General features: G+C 50.8%; 1 protein-coding gene and 1 long non-coding RNA gene across 3 annotated transcripts in view; both read right to left on the minus strand.

Moving 5' to 3' along the window:
- The window catches only part of ITPKB (inositol-trisphosphate 3-kinase B), a 106,229-nt gene that overhangs the window by 44,760 nt on the left and 41,281 nt on the right, over positions 1-20,188 (minus strand). The gene's annotated exons all lie outside the window — the stretch shown is intronic.
- Positions 396-10,581, minus strand: LOC146398831 (uncharacterized). Its single transcript, XR_014817457.1, has 3 exons — positions 8,886-10,581; positions 7,934-8,320; positions 396-1,668 (listed from the first exon to the last, which is right to left on the minus strand). It is a non-coding gene; the product is annotated as an uncharacterized LOC146398831 (long non-coding RNA).

A 20,188-nucleotide genomic window follows, 5' to 3' on the forward strand; every position in this document is an offset into this window, starting at 1 on the left:
GTGTGACCTTGAGCAGGCCACTCAACCTTCTAAAACTTTGGCTTCCTCATCTGTGAAGCAGGGATAATAACAAGACATGCCCTGCCCAGCTCCCAAGGTTATTGTGACAACCAAGTGAGAAAACAGATGTGAAAGTGCTTTGCAAACCACAAAACATCATCCAAGTGCCAGGTATCAGCTAGCAAAAGTGTCTTGAGAATAACCCTCAACTCTGGAAGTTCTGATTTAATCCATTAATGGACACATCCTACCTTGATTTAAAAAGGATTTAAGGTAGTTGCCTGGAGGGGTCCTTGAACAACTTCTAAGTAAGTTTATATAAGCAAGTTACAAAATCACCCACTGAACTAGGTGGTAGGCTTTTTGGGTTTTTTTTTTTTTTTTTTTTTTTTTTAAAATAGTGAAGCGAGGTCTCTTACTTTTCTTTGTTCCTCTGATTTCTGCTTCAGAGCCTCAAAAAGGACGAACAGAAGCGTATTGTGTTGCCTTTTAGGCAGAACCACGCAGCTCAGCCGCCTCACACTCACCCCACTTTCCTTCCTATTCCCACTTCTTCTCGCAGCACCCGGAGCTGCAACAAGTTCGCCAAACCTGCAAAGCCTCCCCTCCTGGCCCCCAGTGGGTTGGAAGCCTAGGGCTCTTTGAAACTAGGTTTTCCTAAGATCTCCAGGCCAAAGGCATCCCCATCACCCTGCCAGGAGGGTGCTGCCCTCGGGCAGGGGCGGGGGGACAGCAGGAGTTTCCAGGACACACAAGGGATTATTCTGCTCACAAAGGCTATTTACCAAGTCAGCCCCACACATCTACCAGGATCCCGGTCAAAGAGCAGAGCAGAGCTGGGACAGCCTCCTGAAAGCGCTGCCTGGCAGACTTAGTCTTCTCTCTTATTAGTCCCCAGGCAAGTTGCCACCGGGCTGTGGGGAGAGGCCTGTGCCTCAGGAAGAGGTGTGTGTGCGGGAGAGAAGCTGGAGGGGCTGGGCGAGGTTTGAGGCCGGCCAGGTCAAGTGGTCTCTCCCTCCTCCTCAGTTCTCCAACCTTCTTGGATCTCAGACAAGCTCAGACCCAGGATCAGCGGGCCTGGAACTCAGACCCAGACCCACCCGGGCTGCGGCTCGAGGTGGGGGAGGTGAGCTCCCATCCGGGCTTCTGGGGCTGGGCCTGGCTGGGAGTCACCAGCAGGAGCTGCCAGCTCCACTCAGCTCTGGGCTGTGCCAGGGGCTGCAAGAAGGAGGAGAAACCAAATGAGGGGGAAAGCTGGTGAACCCCTCTTTCCAAGGCAAAAATGCAATGCACTCAGCCCTCATGTACCTACCTTCCCACCGTGCAACCGTTTAAATTTTTTTAAAATCGAAGTGTGGTTGATTTGCGATGTTTCAGGTACACAGCAAAGTGATTCAGTTCCATATACATATACTTTTCAGAGTCTTTTCCGTTATAGGTTATTACAAGATACTGAATACAGTTCCCGGTGCTACCCAGCAGAACTTTGTTGTTTACTATACATCTGTTAATTCCAAACTCCTAATTTTTCTCTCCTCCCCTTCCCCTGGGGGAACTGTAAGTTTGTTTTCTATATCTGTGAACCTATTTTTGTTTTGTAAATAAGTTCCTCTATATAATTTTTTTTTCTTTTTAGGGTCGCACCTGCAGCATATGGAAGTTCCCAGGCTAGGGGTCCAATCAGAGCTGCAGCTGCCAGCCTACGCCACAGCCACAGCCACATGGGATCCATGCCTCATCTGCGACCAACACCGCACCTCGCAGCATCCTTTAACCCACTGAGTGAGGCCAGGGAGCGAACCTTTGTCCTCATGGATCTTAGTCGGGTTCATTACCAGTGAGCCACCAGGGGAACTCCTGTATGATTTTTTTTAGATTCCACATATAAACAACTACCATTTAGAGAGAAACATCTATGTACAGGACGCTCCATCTTTCACAAAGCGGGGCATCAGGCTCACATTACAGACAAGAAAACAGCTTGGGAGAGGAGTAAACTGCCCAAGAGAAGAAAGTGACGAACGCTGATGAAGAGGGACGGTGCTCAGCATTACAAACACCTGCACAGGTATTTCACTTGTATTAGTTCATGTGCTGTATCGAGCTTGTTCAGGCATTACTGGAATAGTTTGAAGAATTTTTTTTTTCTTTTTAGGGTTGCACCCGTGGCACAGGGACGTTCTCAAGGCTAGGGGTCAAATTGGAGCTGTAGCTGCCGGCCTACACTACAGCCACAGCAACGCCAGATCCAAGCCACACCTGCTACCTACAGTGAACGCTGGATCAACGCTGGATCAACCCACGGAGCAGCCGGGCCTTACTATCCATAAGGATGCGGGCCCACACACATCCTTATGGATACTAGTTTGATACTGCTAAGCCACAACTGAAATGCCTGAAGGAGTTTTTTTTTTTTTTTTTTTTAAAGATACGTTGCCAGTCCGTGGTGGGGTCTATATTTAAACAGACAGGTCCAATTCCAGAATATGCTCTCTGGCCACACATCACTTGTCCAAACCCAAACCAGGATATGGATGCTGACAAAGACTATTTTTCTAACATTATTGATGTGAAAAGTTTTATGAAAGAACCGGTTACTAACAGACAGTTATTAAACATGACAAAAATGGCCCACGGAAAAGAAAAGGACACAAAATGGAAACTGACTACCAATGCAAACTTAGGAATGCGCATGGAAACCAACGTTTCTCCCTAGTGTGGCAAGACCTCAGCCTCAGACTCAGGAGAGAAGAAAAGAAAATCCTCATGGAGTTGGCTGCAGACCTCCAAGCAAAGGGAGAGGGCTGAGCCCCGGAAGGAAACCCATTAGTCTAGACTCGAGGTTAGAAACAGGAGATCTGGAGCTGGGCTAAGTGTGAATTCCGGTGCTGCCATGTACTAGCTGTGCAACTTCAGGCAAGCTCACTGTGCTCGATTTTGCAGGTGTGTTTCCTTATCTGCAAAATGAGCTTGGGACTCTGTGAGTGAGCATGAAATGCTCCCTAGGCGTTCGTTTTTATTAGCATCACCAGGCCCAGTCAGAGGGAAAAAACGCGAATTATCTATTTCAGAAAGGGCCAGGCTGGGCCAAGGCTTTGGTCAGGTTTTTACAGGGTCTTGACAAGCCTGTTCACAAGAGGCTCACTCTAGGCTGCTCTCAGGAAAGAGGTTTCCTATGGGACGAGCAAGGCCTCCCAGGAAGTGACAATGACCACTCCCAGCTAGAGAAACAGGGCAGGCACAGAGTGGGGGCCAAGAAGAGGAGTGTCCCCAAGGGGCAGCCCCAGCAGACATGCTAGGAATGGGGGAAGGGACTTAGGCTAGAGGAGTTGGGGGAGACTCCTTCGTAGATGGGTCTACGTGCCCCAAATAACAGGCGCCTCTCTGAGACAGAACCCTCTGCCTCTCTATCTCCTTGCTGGTGTTTTCTTCCAAAAGGGACAGCATCTATTTAGTTTAAGTAAAGGTCACTTTTTTTTTTTTAATTTTTAAAAAGAAATAATTTATCAAAATTCCAGGAGTTCCCATCGTGGTGCAGCGGAAATGAATCTGACTAGGAACCATGAAGTTGCGGGTTCGATCCCTGGCCTCACTCAGTGGGTTAAGAATCCGGCACTGCCAATGAGCTGTGGTGTAGGTCGTAGAAGCGCTCAGAACTGGTTTTGCTGTGGCTGTGATGTAGGCCCGCAGCTGTAGCTCTGATTAGACCCCTAGCCTGGGAATCTCTATATGCCGCGAGTGCAGCCCTAAAAAAAAAAATTCCTTTCTGTTACAGTTTATCCCAGGAAACTGGATACAGTTTCCCGTGTTATACAGTAGAATCTTGTTTATCCATTTCAAACGTCACAGTTTGCATCTACTACCCCCAAACTCCCTGTCCATCCCTCTGCCTTCACCCTGCCCCCTGGCAACCACAAGTCTATTCTCCATACCTGTGAGTCTGTTTCTGTTTTGTAGAAAGGTTCATTTGAGCCACATTTTAGATTTCACTTCAGAAAAACAATGTGAACTGCCCCTCACTTTCAGCCAGGCAGAAACTCGAGAAGAGTTAAAGCGATGCCTGGCGCAGGAGAAAGGAAAATGTCCAAAGCTCCCAAGAACCTGCCATTTTCCTATTGCCAGTGATACCGCCGCCCATCGTCTGCGTTTCTGATCTGTTTATGGAGACCACCTCCAAGCCTAAACAAGGTCTCTAATCAGGCAGTGACCTGTCTGGCCGCCCCACACAGAGAATCGGGTTGAAATTTAACCCAAAAGTTGGAGGGCCAAGCCTCCCCGCCTCAAGGAGACCACGTGAGCGCGGCCCCGCCCCTGCCTTTGGGAGTCGTGGGGCTTGAGGGCGGGGCCGGAGCGCGGGGGGGCGGGGCCGGAGGGCGGGACTCGCCGCCCGGGGCTTGGAATGTCCCAAATCAGCGCGACCCCGGAAAAGCCCTACGCTTCTGGAAATGTAATTCGCATTCCTTGAGATTTGAAAGGCTGCATCGAGGGTCCAAATCCCTTTTGGCAGCGAGGTGGAAGGAAGGCCCGAGGGCAGCGGAGTACCGGCGGGAGAAACAAATTCTTCCTCTAAAGAGATAAAGGCTGAATGTTTCAGGGTCTTTGTCTAAGAAACAGCGGGTGGACGAGTTACCGGACAGATGGCTTTACTGTAATTAACTGTATTAAGTTATCCATGATTTTTTTTTTTAAAAGGAAAACCGAATCTCACAATTTGGGGAGGAAGTAAAAAGGGGGCCCAGGCTTTTCAGCTTAGTTGGGATGCAACTCAAGCCAAAGGAAAGTGAGATCAAAGCAACTAAGCCAGGAACTGTTGTCCAAGAGTCATTTTAAATGCCTTCTCTCACCAAAGGGATTTATGCTGCCCTCTTGCCTTGAAGCCCACTGGGCACAAGAGAGCTAGCCTGTTTCAGGGATAAATGGGGGGAAAATGTCCCACCTCATGCTTGGGTGAATCAAGACTACACTCCACCCCAACACACCCCCCCCCAACACACACCCACATCCCCACACACACCCATACACACTCACACACCCTTTAGGGGGTATTTCTCCATACCCTTGAAAAAGACCCCAAATAGGAAATGGTCACCTTGTGAGGTGAAGTCATTGCCTCTGAAACCAAAATACACCAGGAGTGGCAAAAGTATTAGAGCCACTTCTGTGGCCTTTTAGCTGAGCATCTTGGTCAGAAAATTAACCATCGGCTTCCTCTTACCATGTCAGACCCAGTGGTCTAGTGAGAAGATCTCACACCAGGCAGTGGGCAGTCGCTGGTTCCCAGGGCGAAGCCAGATGGTCCCTTTCCTCTCAGCCTGTGAAAAATAACACTCTGCCTAGACCAGCCCTTCCGCTCTTGAGGGGTTTTTACTTCACTTACCATTGGGCCGAAGGGCAAGTGAGAGCAAGAGACACCCCCCTCTTTAAAATGGGGCAGAGAAGGAAGGGGGGAGAATTCCTATGCGCTGGGTGTGCACTCTGCCTGGCACCATGCGAGAAAATGTCCCTTCTCTGAGGCTTTATCAGCTACCCTGGCAAGGGCACATGATTGGTAAGCGAAGAAATTTTGCTAAATCCAGAGCCCAGATCTAAACAGGTCTGCTAGATGTCGGGCTGCTCGTCTGCAGTTGCCTGGGGCACCGACCTCAAGGTAAAGATTTGATATAAAAATTGGTCTTTTATTTTAAAGCCCAATTTGCATGTTTTTGCATTGTACAGATTTCAATCTGTGCTCACCTTTACCCACCTGCAACAACATTTACATGCTTCAACCCGAGCCCTGAAGAGGGAAGCAAATGCAGGTCTACCAGTTGGCCGTCTTTTCGGCAACTTGCAGAACACAGCTCTCTTGACAATATTGTACCTCCTCCTTTAAAGCAAATATCTGCACTCCAGCATCTGTCTTGAGCAGCCCAGACTGGGAGTTCAGATGCTGCCAATAAGTTTATAGGCAGGCTGACCCCATTACATAAAAAGTAGAGCTATCTGGAAAAGGGCTAGCAGCCATGGAGGTGGGCCACCTAAAGGGCTGGCCGAACAACTTCTTGGCCTCCTGAAGGATCCCATGCGGCTGCCACCATCTCATCTCCATTGGTCCAAGGAGCACCGCCAGCGGTCCTTATCCTTGGCCAGACAGCATCACCTGGGAGCTTTACAACCACTGTTGCCTGGGTCCTGCTCCCTGAGAGTCTGCTTGGTTTGGACTGCAATCTGGCACAGCGCCTGGCCGATGCTCCCCCCCGGCCCCGTGTCCGCTGTGCAGCCCGGGGAAGAACCACTGGGCACATGTTTGGTCACAGTGGCCCCAGAGAGCTGGGAAAACAGAAGTAACATTTGGAAAGACATTCAGGGTTCTCCAGGACTTCTGCTGACTGGCGGTGAAAGGTAAGGCGGCAAGGCAGAGCAAAGGTTTTGCCGCCAGGCAGGCAGAAAACTAAAACTCTAGCTCTAGCACTTGGCCCACTGTGTGACCTGGGCCAAGTCACACAATGGTTCTGAGACTTAGATTTCTCGTCTATAAAATGAGGGTGATAGGCGTTCCCATCATGCCTCAGCAGTAACGAACCCGACTAGTATCCATGAGGATACAGGTTCCATCCCTGGCTTTAGCTCCATGGGTTAAGGATCTGGTGTTGCCCTGAGCTATGGTGTAGGTTACAGGCGCAGCTCAGACCTAGCATTGCTGTGGCTGTGGTATAGGCGGCAGGTGCAGCTCCGATTTGACCCCTAGCCTGGGAACTTCCATATGCTTCAGGTGCGGCCCTAAAAAGACAAAAATAAAATAAATAAAATAAAATGGTGGTGGATAACATACTTGCCTCACAGGGCTGTGTTAAGAACTAGCTACACTGGGACATTGCCTGGCACACACGCCATCCTGAGTCGATGATGCCTGTGACTGTTAACAAACTGCCCCTGGGATTGACTTGGGAGGAAGGGAAGGATGCTGTGGGCTGAGGGCCCCCTTTCTGGCAGGAGCTCCATGAAGCTAGAAGCAGCGTGGGAGGCGCTCCAAGCCTCCAAGACACCTCCTGCCCTGCTTTCCCACGTCCCATCCCCTTTTCACTTCCAGGTTCAGCTCCAGGAGGAGGTGTATATTTAGGGGGAGAGGCCAAAAGCATCTGGCCACAGTTCCACCTCCCAAAGTGGGTGGCCATCAGACTGGATGGTGTCACCGTGGGTTGTGTCACCCAAGGCAGCTCTGCCCAGGACAGGTCTGTCCACCCAAGGACCCAGGCCTCCCCTGTCCCTCCCACTTGAGACCAGGATGCTTGCTCTGAGGGGAGCCAGGCCCCAAGGGGGGCAGCCACTGTGCAGCAACCTGCCACCCTCTTGGATGGAGCTCTTTTGCATACATTCTGTCATACGATACCTGGAACAGCCATGTGAAGCGGGTGAAGGCAGGGACTAAATGGATGCAGAGAGCAGCCTTTCCATCGGTGAGTGGGGGGAGGTGGACAAAAGGGACACCTACAGGTATACTCCATATACACACTTGCCCCAAAGTGGGATCTCTAAGAGCCCTTCTCCTTGAGCAAAAAGTCTTTCTACAATGGAGGACGTTATGAAAGCCAGTGGGGAGTTCTTGTCGTAGCTTAGGGGGTTACCACCTGGGCTAGTATACATAAGGACGGGGGTTCGATCTCTGGCCTCACTCAGTGGGTTAAGGATCAGTGTTGCCACAGTAGGTTGCAGATGTGGCTGGATCCCGCATGGCTGTGGCTGTGGTGCAGGCCAGCAGCTGCAGCTCTGATTCGACCCCTAGCCTGGGCACCTCCATATGCTGCAGGTGAGGCAAGCAAGCAAGAAAAGAAAGCCCTTGGAAGGGCCAGCTGCAGGGCTTGGAATGGGTGCGTGCAGGGGTATCCTTGGCTGTTCGGGGAGAAACTAGAAGATATACCATCATTCACATCTACAGATAAGAAAACCCAGGCACGGGGGCCTAAATGATTTGCCCAGAGGGACACAGGTGGGTTCAGAGGCCACTGTGCTGTCCTCTCCATCAGGGCATGCAGCCTCCTGCCCTCCACCGCTCACGCCCACGGACCAGCAGCACAGAGGACTCAGAATCAGACCGAGTCACAGGTCTGCTGACACCAAGGTGGGGGATGAAGGAGGGGTCGTCCACCCATCAGGAGGGAAACAATCCTTCAATGGGAGCAATGCAGTCAGAGAGGCACCCAAAGGTTCCCATCACCCCAGTTGCCCCTGGACACCTACATGTGTTGATACAAGTTTTCAAAACTCGACATATCCTCTTGTCACTGGCAAGGGATTTTGATTTCCTGAGAGCGCAGCTTGTCAAAGTTCAGCCCCCGTGGAGCTCCACGGTCCACACAGTGGGTTACAGACACCCCACTCTTCCCCACCCCTGTCGCCCAGTGGGGGGACACATGTCCACTCACCATTTCCCGGTCCTGCCACACTCACTCAAGTCTCTTGGCTGATGGATCTTTGGACATGGACTCGCACATCCCTCCCTGGTCACCCGCTGAGGTCCAGCTCATCAGTGAAGATGGATCCCCACGAGCCTGACGGATGGCTCTGGGCCGGAGACTGCCCAGCGTGCCCTGAGGCCCTGCCCCTGCCACACCCAGGCTCCCGATCTGATTGCACCTCTGGGACCAGCTACACCCCCAGCCTCTCCAGGGCAGCCACTGGGTCTGGCTCAGCTGGAATGTCTAGCACGCAACAGGTGTTCGGCTCAGTGTTTAGAAAGTCAACTAACGAAGTCTAAACACACTGTAGAAGGCGGGGGAGAGATGCCCTCTCTTGATGACAAGGCTCTAGATCTGGGGACGTGGAATGGCTTGCTTCTGAGCACCGGGAAGGTCCAGGGTGGTATTTGGGAAGAGGGTTTCCCTGGGCAGATCAATGTGGAGCAACACGGGAGCTGATGACGGGTGCAGGCAGTTGGGCAAAGAGTTGGGGGAGGATGAAGACACCCACCCCAGATTATCAGGACAAGCTGCCACAGGACAGAGAGCTTGTTCGGCATGGCAGATAAGGCCCACGGGCAGGACTCCCGGGGAACATCAGGAGAACCGAAGGGCAGCCATGCAGGCCAGCAGGCTTCCCAACCGGTTTGGTCTGCTGCAGCGAGGCGGTGCAGGCAAGTGCACAGCGGCAGGTCAAAGAAGCATCTGCCGTGGGATCAGTAGCCAGGCTAGCTGACTGGAGAATGGCTACAATTCCTCAGCCATCCAGTGAGCCTGATTCCCCTTCTGGGCAGGCCTGGCACTGATTGAAATGGAGGTCATGGTTAGTTACCAGAAGATGTGGAAAAATTCCTTCAGTTTTCAGAGCTACCATCACTAGCCTCTGGTCCCATGTCCAGCATTTGGCAGTCCGGATCTGGGGATGCACCTCGGGTATGGGGGAGATGCAAAAAGGATGGGACCACTGGAGCCTCCTTAAGCCCAGTGGGAGGACAGGAAGCTCCCGCACCACACTTCCCCAGCCTCCTCCAGCCTGGGCTGTGAGCGCCCCCGACCCAGTACAGACAGACCAACCCCGCACTAGAAGTGCCTCTAAGGATTCCGTTCGATGTTGGAATAAGGGCACCCAAAGGGTGGGTGTGTGTCCAGCCTTCCCAAGGGTTGTTCTGTGCCATAAAGTGTGGACTGGGGACTACTGGTGGCTGGTTTATGGTGACGGGAGGGGCTGGAGCAGAGCTCAAGGTGCAGAAGGGCATGTGGGGGGAGGGGCTCTTGGGGGAGGGGGACTCTGACTGTGTGACAGCAAAGCCCCCCCTAGGCTCGCCTAGCTGAGCACACACAACCAGAACCTCCAAGGAGAGAAGCCTTGGACCAGCTCCCGCCTCCTTAAGGTGCCACAAGTCATCTGCTGCCTTGGGTTTCCAGTTTTGTAGTCAGTGAGCAAAAAGGAATACCTAAAAAAGCAATCTTTCTATAGCGTCATTTACACGTGGGCTGAAGGAAGTTCAGGGTGGAGCCGAGTAGACGCCGGTCAGGGGAGAAGGCAGAAATAGGACATAGGATAGGAAATAGGAGGGCTGCCAAATATTTAGCCCATGAGATATAGCACCATAAATTATCCGTGAAGAGAGCTCTTTCAGAGTCATGAGCCTACAGCTCCCATCCTTGGATGGAAACAAAAACCTCACCCACTGCCCACACGGAACTGCCAAAAGTGGGCCTCAAAAGGGGCCCACGGGGCCTGAGGTCTTAGCTGCCACCGGCCATGGCCCACGGCTTACCCAGCCCCCTGGTTTCAAAAGAGACTTGGCCTTTCTTCCCGGGAACAGTGTCTCCACCGTAAAGGACTGTGAGCGGCTTTGATCCAAACTCTGCTTCTGAACTTGAAGCCAGGGAAACTGAGGAGTTCCCTGAAACCTGGGTCCCAGCAGCTCCGCTCACCTGGAGTTGCAGCGCCTCCTGTCCTCCGGCAGGCCTGCCGGGAGCAGAGACAGACCCCACAGACGCCAGCAGGGGCTCCCAATCCCTCCTCACATTCAAGGGCCTCTTTCTTTCAGTCTTCTTTTTTATTCCCAGGCCAAGGGTCGAATGAGAGCTGCAGCTGCTGGCCTACACCACAGCCACAGCAATGCGGGATCCAAGCCACATCTTCCACTTACACCACAGCTCATGGCAACACTGGATCCTTAATCCACTGGGTGAGGCCAGGGATCGAACCAGCAATCCTCATGGATACTAGTCGGGTTCGTAACCCACTGAGCCATGACGGGAACTCCACAAGGGCCTCTTTCTTACATGTCACTTTCTGCTTAAGGGAACAAGGTCAAAAGACATCTTCCTGCACAACACCGTAAATCAACAATACTTCAGTTGGAGTTCCTGTCATGGCTCAGTGGTAACAAACCCAACTAGTATCCATGAGGATGTGGGTTCGATCCCTGGTGTCGCTCAGTGGGTTAAGAATCTGGTGTTGCCGTGAGCCGTGGTGTAGGTCGCAGACACGGCTCAGATCCAGCATTGGGTGGGAGCAGCCTGTCCAGTCCAGGACGGAGCTGCTGTGCCAGGACTTTCTCCTCTGCTTTGCACCTGGCATGTGGTACCCACCAGCAGCCCCTGCATCCTCCTCTCTGCCCAAGCCACAAACTCCCCGTGGAAGCTGGGATGATTCATGGGTCAAACCAGACACAGCCACCCTCGAGTGGGGGGGTCTGGAAAGAATGACCTGAAGTCTCTTTGCTCCCATCACCACCCTTCAGTTGGTTCCCAGTTCCCGCCCCACCACACAAGCCCTCTCCACTTTGCTGACATCCAGATTCCACGCCGCTAGCTTAGGACAGTCTGAGCTTCTTCTCTGACCTCCTCAGGGTATTCAGTGACTGGTGCTCAAAACAGCTCACTCCAAGGAAAGAGGTTTAGCTTTATGAAAATACTTAAAGCCACTGGGATATGTTTTCTTGCCAAGCCATCTGACAACTGGCCTATTTTTAAAGTCCCAACCCATAATCTTTGAGAAGCACTCTACACACGGGCAAGGAGGTGATGACCAAAAAAGTAAAGAGACCAGCATCAGGCTTTTGTTTTTCCATCAAGCCAGAATCTCCTCCTCCCAACACATAATACCTTCTTCAAAGTAGTCTCCCTAGGAGGCCCGGCCCTCATTCCACCGGCACTGCACTTGTTCAGCACACTTTGGAAAGTCCTGTTGCAGAACAGCCTTTGTTTTGCGTAAAGCCCAGCATGATGTGCACAGACACTGAACCTGCCACTGTCCCCAGGAGCCAGGTACTGTTTACAGGGGGCCATACAGGTAAATACAACAAGGCCTGTCCCAGCTGGGGTACACACGCTCTGGTGGAGAAGGGAGGAGAAGGGGAACAAAGATTTTGAGGGGGATATAACTAAGCCAGATCCTTGGTTAACAGCTTTTGATAGGTTGCTTTTAATATGCACACACGCAAAGACAGAGCCTGAGAGGTGCAGTGATTTAGCCAAAGTCCCACAACCCTAGAAGTGCAGGACAGGTGCTGGCCCGAGGCTGCCAGGCTCCCAGGCTGGACCTCCCGTCACGGCAGCGCCCAGCAGTAAGCAGGTCACCCCAGTAGAGGAGGGGAGGTGGGGCCGGTCAGGAAAGGCCCGCTCAGAACAGGGAAACCCCATCCGTCCGGGCCCCGGGGAGGAGCTCGCCACGTGCGTCTCCTCTTGCGTCAAGAGCCGGCCTCACACGCGCCTGCTGTTTACCCTTTCATCAAGAGTCTCTGACCAGCCAGGTGGGCAGGGAGAGTCTCTCCAGAGCTGAAACAGGACTTTTAGACGCTGATTATTTACGTAAACATACAGACAGATGGATGCTCAGACACAGTCAGATGGGCCTCACCTGCTGGTGCTAAGTACCGCCCGAGCAACTCGGCTACCTCCCGAGGAGGCAGGGCAAAGGCCTCCGTCGTGACATGTCACAACCAGTTTCTCACAACCGCCAAAAGCTGGAAGGCACCCAAGCGTCCATAGATGGGTGACTGCATGAACAAAAATGCTCTCCACGTGCAAGAAAATATTATTCAGCCCTGAAAAGGAAATTCTGACACATGGATGAACCTTGAGAACATTATGTTACATGAAACAAGGCAATTACAAAAAGACAAATACTACACGACTCCACTGACATGAGGGAACTAGAGTGCCCAATTCAAAGAGACAGAAAGTGGGATGGTGGCTGCCAGGGGCTGGGAGGGAAAGATGGAGGTTAGTGTTTAATGGGTATGGAGTTTCAGCGTGGCAAGATGAAAAAGTTCTGGAGATGGATGGTTCTGGCTTTGGGCACATGACAATGTGCACATACTTAATGCCACAGAAATGCATACTTAAAAATGGTTAAAATGGTAAATTTTATGCTGGAAAGAGTGTAGAAAAAAGGGAACCCACCTACGCTACTGGTGGGAATGTAAACTGGTGCAGCTACTATGGAAAATAGGATGGAGGTTCCTTAAAAAATTAAAAATAGAACTATTACATGATCCAGCAATCCCACTTCTGGGTATACATACTGAAAAGATGAAAACTCTAATTCGAAAAGATACATGCACCCCCATGTTCACTGCAGCATTATTTACAATAACTAAGATGAGGAAGCAACCTAAATGTCTATCAACAGATGAATAGATAAAGAAGATGTACTAAGCCTATACAAAGGAATACTACTCAACTATGAAAAAGAATACAACAATGCCACTTGCAGCAACATGGATGGACCTAGAGATGATCATACTAGGTGAAGTACGTCAGACATAGAAAGACAAATATCATATGATATCACTTATACGTGGAATCTAAAATATGATACAACAGACTTATTTACAAAAGAGAAACAGACCCATAGACATAGAAAACAAACAATGGTTACCACAGGGGAAAGGGGGAGGGTTAAATTAGGAGTTTCGAATTAGTAGATACAAAGTACCATACATAAAATAGGCAAACCACAAGGTTCTACTGCAGAGCACAGAGAACTATTTTCAATATCTTGTAATAACCTATTATGAAAATCACCGAATCACTTTGCTATGCACCATAATCTAATGCAATACTGTAAATCAACTTCAATTTTCAAAAGAGGTAAATTTTATGTTATGCATATTTTACCACTTTTTTTTTTTAAAAAAACTACTTTATTCTCTTTGGGGTAAGGATGCACATTCTCCCCCTTAAACTAACTGTAGACACATTCATAAACTCAGTTTCTTCTATTCTTTTCCCAACCTCAGACCCCAAGGCCTCTGGTGACAGCAGGAGGAGGTAGGCGGTGGCTGAACACAGCTGCACGCACAGTAAGCAGACATGCTAAAATCAGCCCCAGAAAAATCCCCCTAAATGTATATATATGCCTTGGCCTGAGCCTGAAGCACCAGGCAGAAAGGGAGGACCTAGGATCAGCAGACACATACCCCTCCCATTTGCAAAACAAATTGCAAAGCAATATTTTGGCTCAGGTATTTGGCCCAATATATTGAGCAGAGCAGATAATTTTAATGGAGGGACAATGAACGGAGACAGCTAGTACTGAGACTGGTGTCTTAAAGAAAACTTTGTCCTCTGACCAATTTCAGCTTTCCTACTAAATAATATGGCTGTAACGCCCAGGAGTCTGTCCTGTCACCTCACAGCCGAGTGCTCTGCTTCCCCGTGCTCCTTCAGTGTTGCCTCTGTCTCTCCACAAGTCTTTGTCGGTGATGAGCTCAGTTTCTACTTTGTTTTTGATCATATATTTCTTTCTTTTTAAAAGTTTTTATTATACTTGATTTACAAAGTTGTCAATTTCTGCTGACAGCAAAGTGACCCAATCATATATATATATACATATATACACGTTCTTTTTCTCATATTATCTTCCATCATGTTCCATCACAAGTGATTGTGCTCTACAGCAGGACCTCATTGCTTATCCACTCCAAATGCCACAGTTTTGCATCTATTAACCCCAAACTCCCAGTCCATCCCACTTCCTCCTTCTTCCCCTTGGCAACCACAAGTCTGTTCTCTGTGTCCATGAGTTTGTCTCTGTTCTGCAGACAGGTTCGTCTGTTCCATGTTTTAGATTCCACCTACAAGTGATACATGATGGGTTCAATTTTATTTTATTTTTTAAAATTATTTTTATTTTTTCCATTATAGTTGGTTTACAGCGTTCTGTCAATTTTCTGCTGCACAGCAAGACGACCCAGTCACACATACATATATACATTCTTTTTTCTCACATAACCATGCTCCACATGATGGGTTCAATTTCAAATGAGCCCAAACTAAAAACACACACAGTAGAGCTCTGGGAGCAGCAGCAGGTTGTGTCAGCCCTAATCCCGGAGTGGGGGGGGGGCGGGGGTAGGCAGCTTCCAGTGGGTCCCAGGGGGTCCAGGGAGGCCCACCCACAGTCCACAGCAGACACGCTGTGTTCTTGGTTCCCAGGTACTTGCTGGATGACCTATGAAGGGCCAATAATAAAACCTAACAGCTCTGGGAAAACAAGGATAAAATGCCTGGGAGGGACTCAGTATATATCAAGGACCCACCATGTGCAAGATACTAGGTCTTGATTTTTCATGAGCCTTCGCAACCCTGTATCTGTCCAGTTAATAAAGGAGTAGAAATTCAGTTAACATATAGACGCTACCGTACCTAAAACAGAAAATCACCAAGGACCTACTGCATAGCACAGGGAACTCTTCTCAATATTCTGTAATAAGCTAGATGGGAAAAGGACCTGAACAAGAATGCATGTACGTGTATATATATATATAACTGAATCACTTTGCTGTACACCTGAAACTAACCCAATACTGTAAACCAACTCTATTCCAATATAGAATAAAAATTAAATGGGAAAAAAAAGACAAGCATAGACAAATGTAATAAAGGCTTGGAGTATTCAAAGATAAAAAAAAATAAAGATATTCGATAATGAGAAAGAAAGAGAGACAAAGAAATGAAGAAAGAGAGAAAGAGAGAAAGAAATTCAGCAATCTGCCCAAGGAGCAGAGCTAGAATTCTACTCTAAGTCATCTGACTCCACAGCTTACACTCTTTCCATTACACTAGGCTGCCTGTCAGAATGACTTTTTTATTTTTATTTTTTTTAATCTCCCTTGTCTGGCTTCTAAACTTTCCCAGGTTTTCCGCAGGCCCCAGCCCAGCTCAACTTTCCACTTGGGTAAAAAGAACATCATCCCAGCTGCTGTCCTTGGTCACATGAAATGGTGGGAAGAGGTTTCACAAACACAAGTCCAAACGCCTCTTAAATAAACAGGGAAGTGGACATCCTTTTTAAGGGGTGAGCTTCTAAAGAAAGCACCCCTGTTCTGAAGCCCTAGCATCCTCCGTGGAAATCAGTGCCAATCTCCCACCCCCCACCCAGTCACAGAGGAGCTGAGCTGAGGCTGAACTTGGCCCCAAGGCCCATGTCCTCCTTCAGAAAGCCTGGGGGTCTGGGCCATGTTGGAAGGGAAAGTCACAGCCCAGTCACCCACCCAGGTGACTCCAAAGAAAAAGCTGGAGGGTGCCTGGCATCCCAGGTGACCTGTGGAACAGTTTGAGCCCAGAAAAGGCAGGGAAGGAAAAAAGAGGAAAGAGAGGAAGGAAGGAATGAAACAATGAAAGAAATGAAGAAAGAAAAAAGGAAAGAAATGGAGAAAAAAAGGAAAGGAAGGAAGGAGGAAAGAGGGAGGAACGAAGGTGGGAAGGCAGCCTGCCAGCAACACCAGCACTTTAAAAGCCTTTTTCCCCGTGTGAACGCTGCCTCTCCTTTCTCCTTTTCCTCTTTTCCTAACTTGCACCAACAACCCGCAGACAACAAAATCTCCACACCAGGCCCTAAGTCTCCTGGGCCTGGGAGCTGCTTCAGACCCGACAGAGCTCGCAGGTCAGGAAACAAAGCAGGCCCTTCCAGGCAGCACTGCTACAAGAGACCCTCTGGTCAACCTGCTTTTCCAGAAGCTGGACTAAAGTTCCTGTTGGAAAGAGGAAGGCCCAGGAGCCCAAAAGCAGAGCACAGAAGACCCTGAAGATGGCCCCGGGCTTCTAGAAGTGGTCAGGCCCCTCCAGCAGCCCCTGCCTCTCCACCTGCCTCTCCCTGGCTGGTCTAAACCCAACACCATCCAGCCACACTGAGAACCTCTTTGCACACAGAGATTAGGGAAACCCTTGTCTATGAGTCAAGGTTTTAGAACCTAATTTCTAGACATCAGATCCACTTCTTAGGAGGGTCTAGAGACCACTGCCTGCTGCCCGGCCCACCTTTTACACGGTGACCCTTTGTCAGCAACTGAATGTACAGCAAGCTGCAGTACAGTCCACACACACACATACAAACACACACCTGAAAACATAGGTTTCACGAGACAGTACTTGCCACCACTTTGTGGGATGCTCTCTGACCTATGTATCGACTATATTCTAGTTCATGAACACACGCTGGCTGTGACCCATCTATACTGACCCCACGATCCACAGTCTGAAACCCGCTGTGGTTCATAGGAGGCGGTCATCCCATTATGAGTTAACCTCATCTGACCAGGGATCAGACAGAAGGTATCGACCTCTGGCAGCTGATGTGGGTCTCACTGCCCTTTCCTGGAAACTCATTCCTCCACAAAGCCTCAGGCTGGTGCTTTTAAGAGAATTCAAGTTCCCCCAGGGCCCCAGCCTCAGGGGTCTCCCAGCACACTGTGCTGGCTTCTTTGTCTTGGGGACAGCCCTAAAGAACTCCGCTGTGTTGTCCCAGAACCGTGCTAGTAACCTTTAAGACGGCACAGAGAATATGAGAAGGGTCAGAGGACCAAAGACAGGTCAATATTTGCCTCATGTTCTGCCAAACTGGATTCTGGAAGCTTCCGACTGGCAAACACAGTTCTTAACGCACTGAGCCACAAAGGGAATTCCCACAGTGACATTCTGGATGGAGCAATCCTTTGCCCTGCTCTGCACTGTTGGAGGCTGGGCAGCCTCGCTGCTCTGCACCCGCACAAAACCAACAGCAACTCCCTTCCAGCTATGACAGACAAAAATGTCTCTAGACCCAGAGATTACATGTTGCCAGGGCAGTGTTTGAATTCAAGTCTCCTCATTCCTCCTGTCTTCACAGAAAGCTGGGAGGGATACTGAATAGGATCAATCACAAAAACCAGGAGCTGGACTTACCAGGAATGGCCTGCTAGGCCAACGTCAATAATAAAAGCAGGGAGGGCCATACGCTCCTATTAAAGATACACATTGGGTGGTTTTTTGGGGGCAGGGGTTGTTTAACTTTTAGGGCCACACCGTGGCATATGGAGGTTCCCAGGCTAGAGGTCTAATCAGAGCTACCACTGCCGGCCTAAACCACAGCCACAGCAACGCTGGATCCTTAACCCACCGACTGAGGCCAGGGATGGAACCCAGGTCCTCATGGATGCTAGTAAGGTTCCTAACCTGCTGAGCCACAATGGGAACTCCCAAATATACCCACTGCGGTGGCCCCTGAGACACTACAGAGCCCCCCCACCACTTCGAACCCCCAGAGTGGGGCTCAGCAAGAGGATGAGGGTAGAGAAAGGAGGGGGAGAGGGAGGCTCAGGACCAGGAAGATGGGAGAAAGGCAGGGCAGGGGAAAAGCCCAGCGTCCCCTAGGCCTCCTCCTTGGCTCTTGGACGGCGGTGCCCTCAGTCCTCCAGCCCCGCCTGCCCCTCACTGAGGACACCCAGCTTCGTGCACTCCCCACTCATTAATGCCCCTCCCTGGGGAATCTCTGAATTCAGTACACTTGGTTGTAATCCTGGCTTTATCGATTATTAGCTGTGTGATTTGTGTGTGTATCTTTTCTAGGGCTGCACCCGTGGCATATGGAGGTTCCCAGGCTAGGGATCTAATCAGAGCTGGTGCCGCCAGCCTATGCAATAGCCACAGCAACGCCGGATCTGAGCCACGTCTGTGACCTATACCACAGCTCACAGCAACGCCGGATCCTTAATCCACTGAGCAAGGCCAGGGATCGAACCCGCAACCTCATGGTTCCTAGTTGGATTCGTTAACCACTGAGCCACGTTAACTGTACTAGCTGTGTGATCTGAGCCAACAATTTAATCCCTTTAAGCCTTAGTTTTCCATATTTGTGAAACGGGCGTAATAGTTCTGCTCACAGTTTTGCTGAAGGATTAAATGAGAACTAAGCAGGCGCACAGGAAGTGCTCCTGGTAGCCAGAGTCAGATGTAAGGGACAACCCCAGAAGGTAGATGATAACCTTATTCTTCGGCCCCAACTGCCAGCTCCCACCTCTGACGAGGTCCCAGCTAAGACAGGAAAGGATGGCAGGCCAGGCCCTGCACTTTCTCCTCTGTTTCCTGAGGGCCCCGTCTTCTAGGTGGAGCATTAGCAGCTCTTGTTTCTCAGGGTCCCTTCAGCGACAAAGGGACCGTTAAGATGACTTTCTTCCGGAGAAGGTGCTGCTGGCATTAGCAATGAGCAAAACAACACGCGATACCCTAACGTCCAGTGAGGGCCCTGTGTATTTTCTAAGTGTCTCATCACATTTACTAAGGTCACAGAATCCCACAGCAGAGATACTGCAGGCATGACGTGATCCCAGCCTCGCCCTTAGGCTTGAGTCCCATAAGGACTGTAGGGGGCGCCATCTGTCCCCCCAAGTGCATGGATCACACTTGGGGATGCCAGCTTCCTCCTTAAGGACAGACAGAGTGTCCCTAGTTAAAAAGAGGACACCCCCGGATGTTAATTCATCCAGCCTTCTTGGGGCCACATCATACCAGCAGCCACTGAACAAACTGGTTCGCTGTGATCTGGAGGCGTTATGACCTGAGGATAACACCACATAGTTCACCGGACTAGAAAACACGGGCACGTGGCGACTGCACATTGGTAGGTGCAGGAGGAAATCCACTGGCACAGGCTACGTGCCTGTGGCGACTCAGTTAAGCTTTCTGCACGTGTTCCCTTGTCTGAGAGTTGGAGGAAATAATTGTCGCGGGGCGTGATGAAGGCCTGACGCGTGAAAGGGCACAGCGCCGTGCTGCGTGAGGAGTCAACCAAGGAAAGTTGCTCCCCCCCCAGTGAGCCCGTCTGAAAGGATCCCAGCACCCAGCGCAGAGCGGGAGGGAGGGAATCTCCTCCCGGCAGAGGAACGAGCAAAGCCCAGCAGTCCATGCCCTGCGGGAGCCAGCAGGGGCCCGGCCTCTCCTCTGGGCACCCTGGCCTCCCGATTGTCGGGTGGGGGACCCCTTTGTGCCGGGTCCTGTGGCCCCTCAAATGACGGCCGGCCATCACCCTGCTGAGGCAGAGGCTGAAATCAAACACATGTCACAGGAGAATGGCCTCGATGTGGTTCCCAGCACACATCAGCTTGCAGGGGCTGGAGAGGTAGGGGGTGACGATGGGGGGGGGGACTCCAGGTGGCAGGAAGGAGGGGGACAGAACTCTTGGCTCCTCTGCACAGCACCCTGAGCTCCCTGTCGGGCCCCCCAAGCAAGGCCGAGGGTTCTCCTGCCTCACTTGGCATGTTGGGCACCGGCCACACCCAGGCCAGAGCCCTCGGCTCAGGTGACTTGGTGTCTCCTGGGAGACCTCACACAGAGGGGGGTGCAGGGCTGAAGGGCAAGGGGTTAGGATGAGGGGCAAGGGGCTTCCAAGCCTGCCTTCCTCAAGCCAAGCCCCTCAGGGGAAAAGTGACAGCCAGAGCCAGCCTCTAAAGGGAAGGCAGAAAGGGGCCTTGTGGCCG

The sequence above is a fragment of the Sus scrofa genome, chromosome 10 (genome assembly GCF_054392235.1).
Source record: "Sus scrofa isolate SSC_HxYL_T2T_F1_AM1 chromosome 10, Sscrofa_HxYL_maternal_Yorkshire_Landrace_v2.0, whole genome shotgun sequence".
Taxonomy (NCBI): domain Eukaryota; kingdom Metazoa; phylum Chordata; class Mammalia; order Artiodactyla; family Suidae; genus Sus; species Sus scrofa.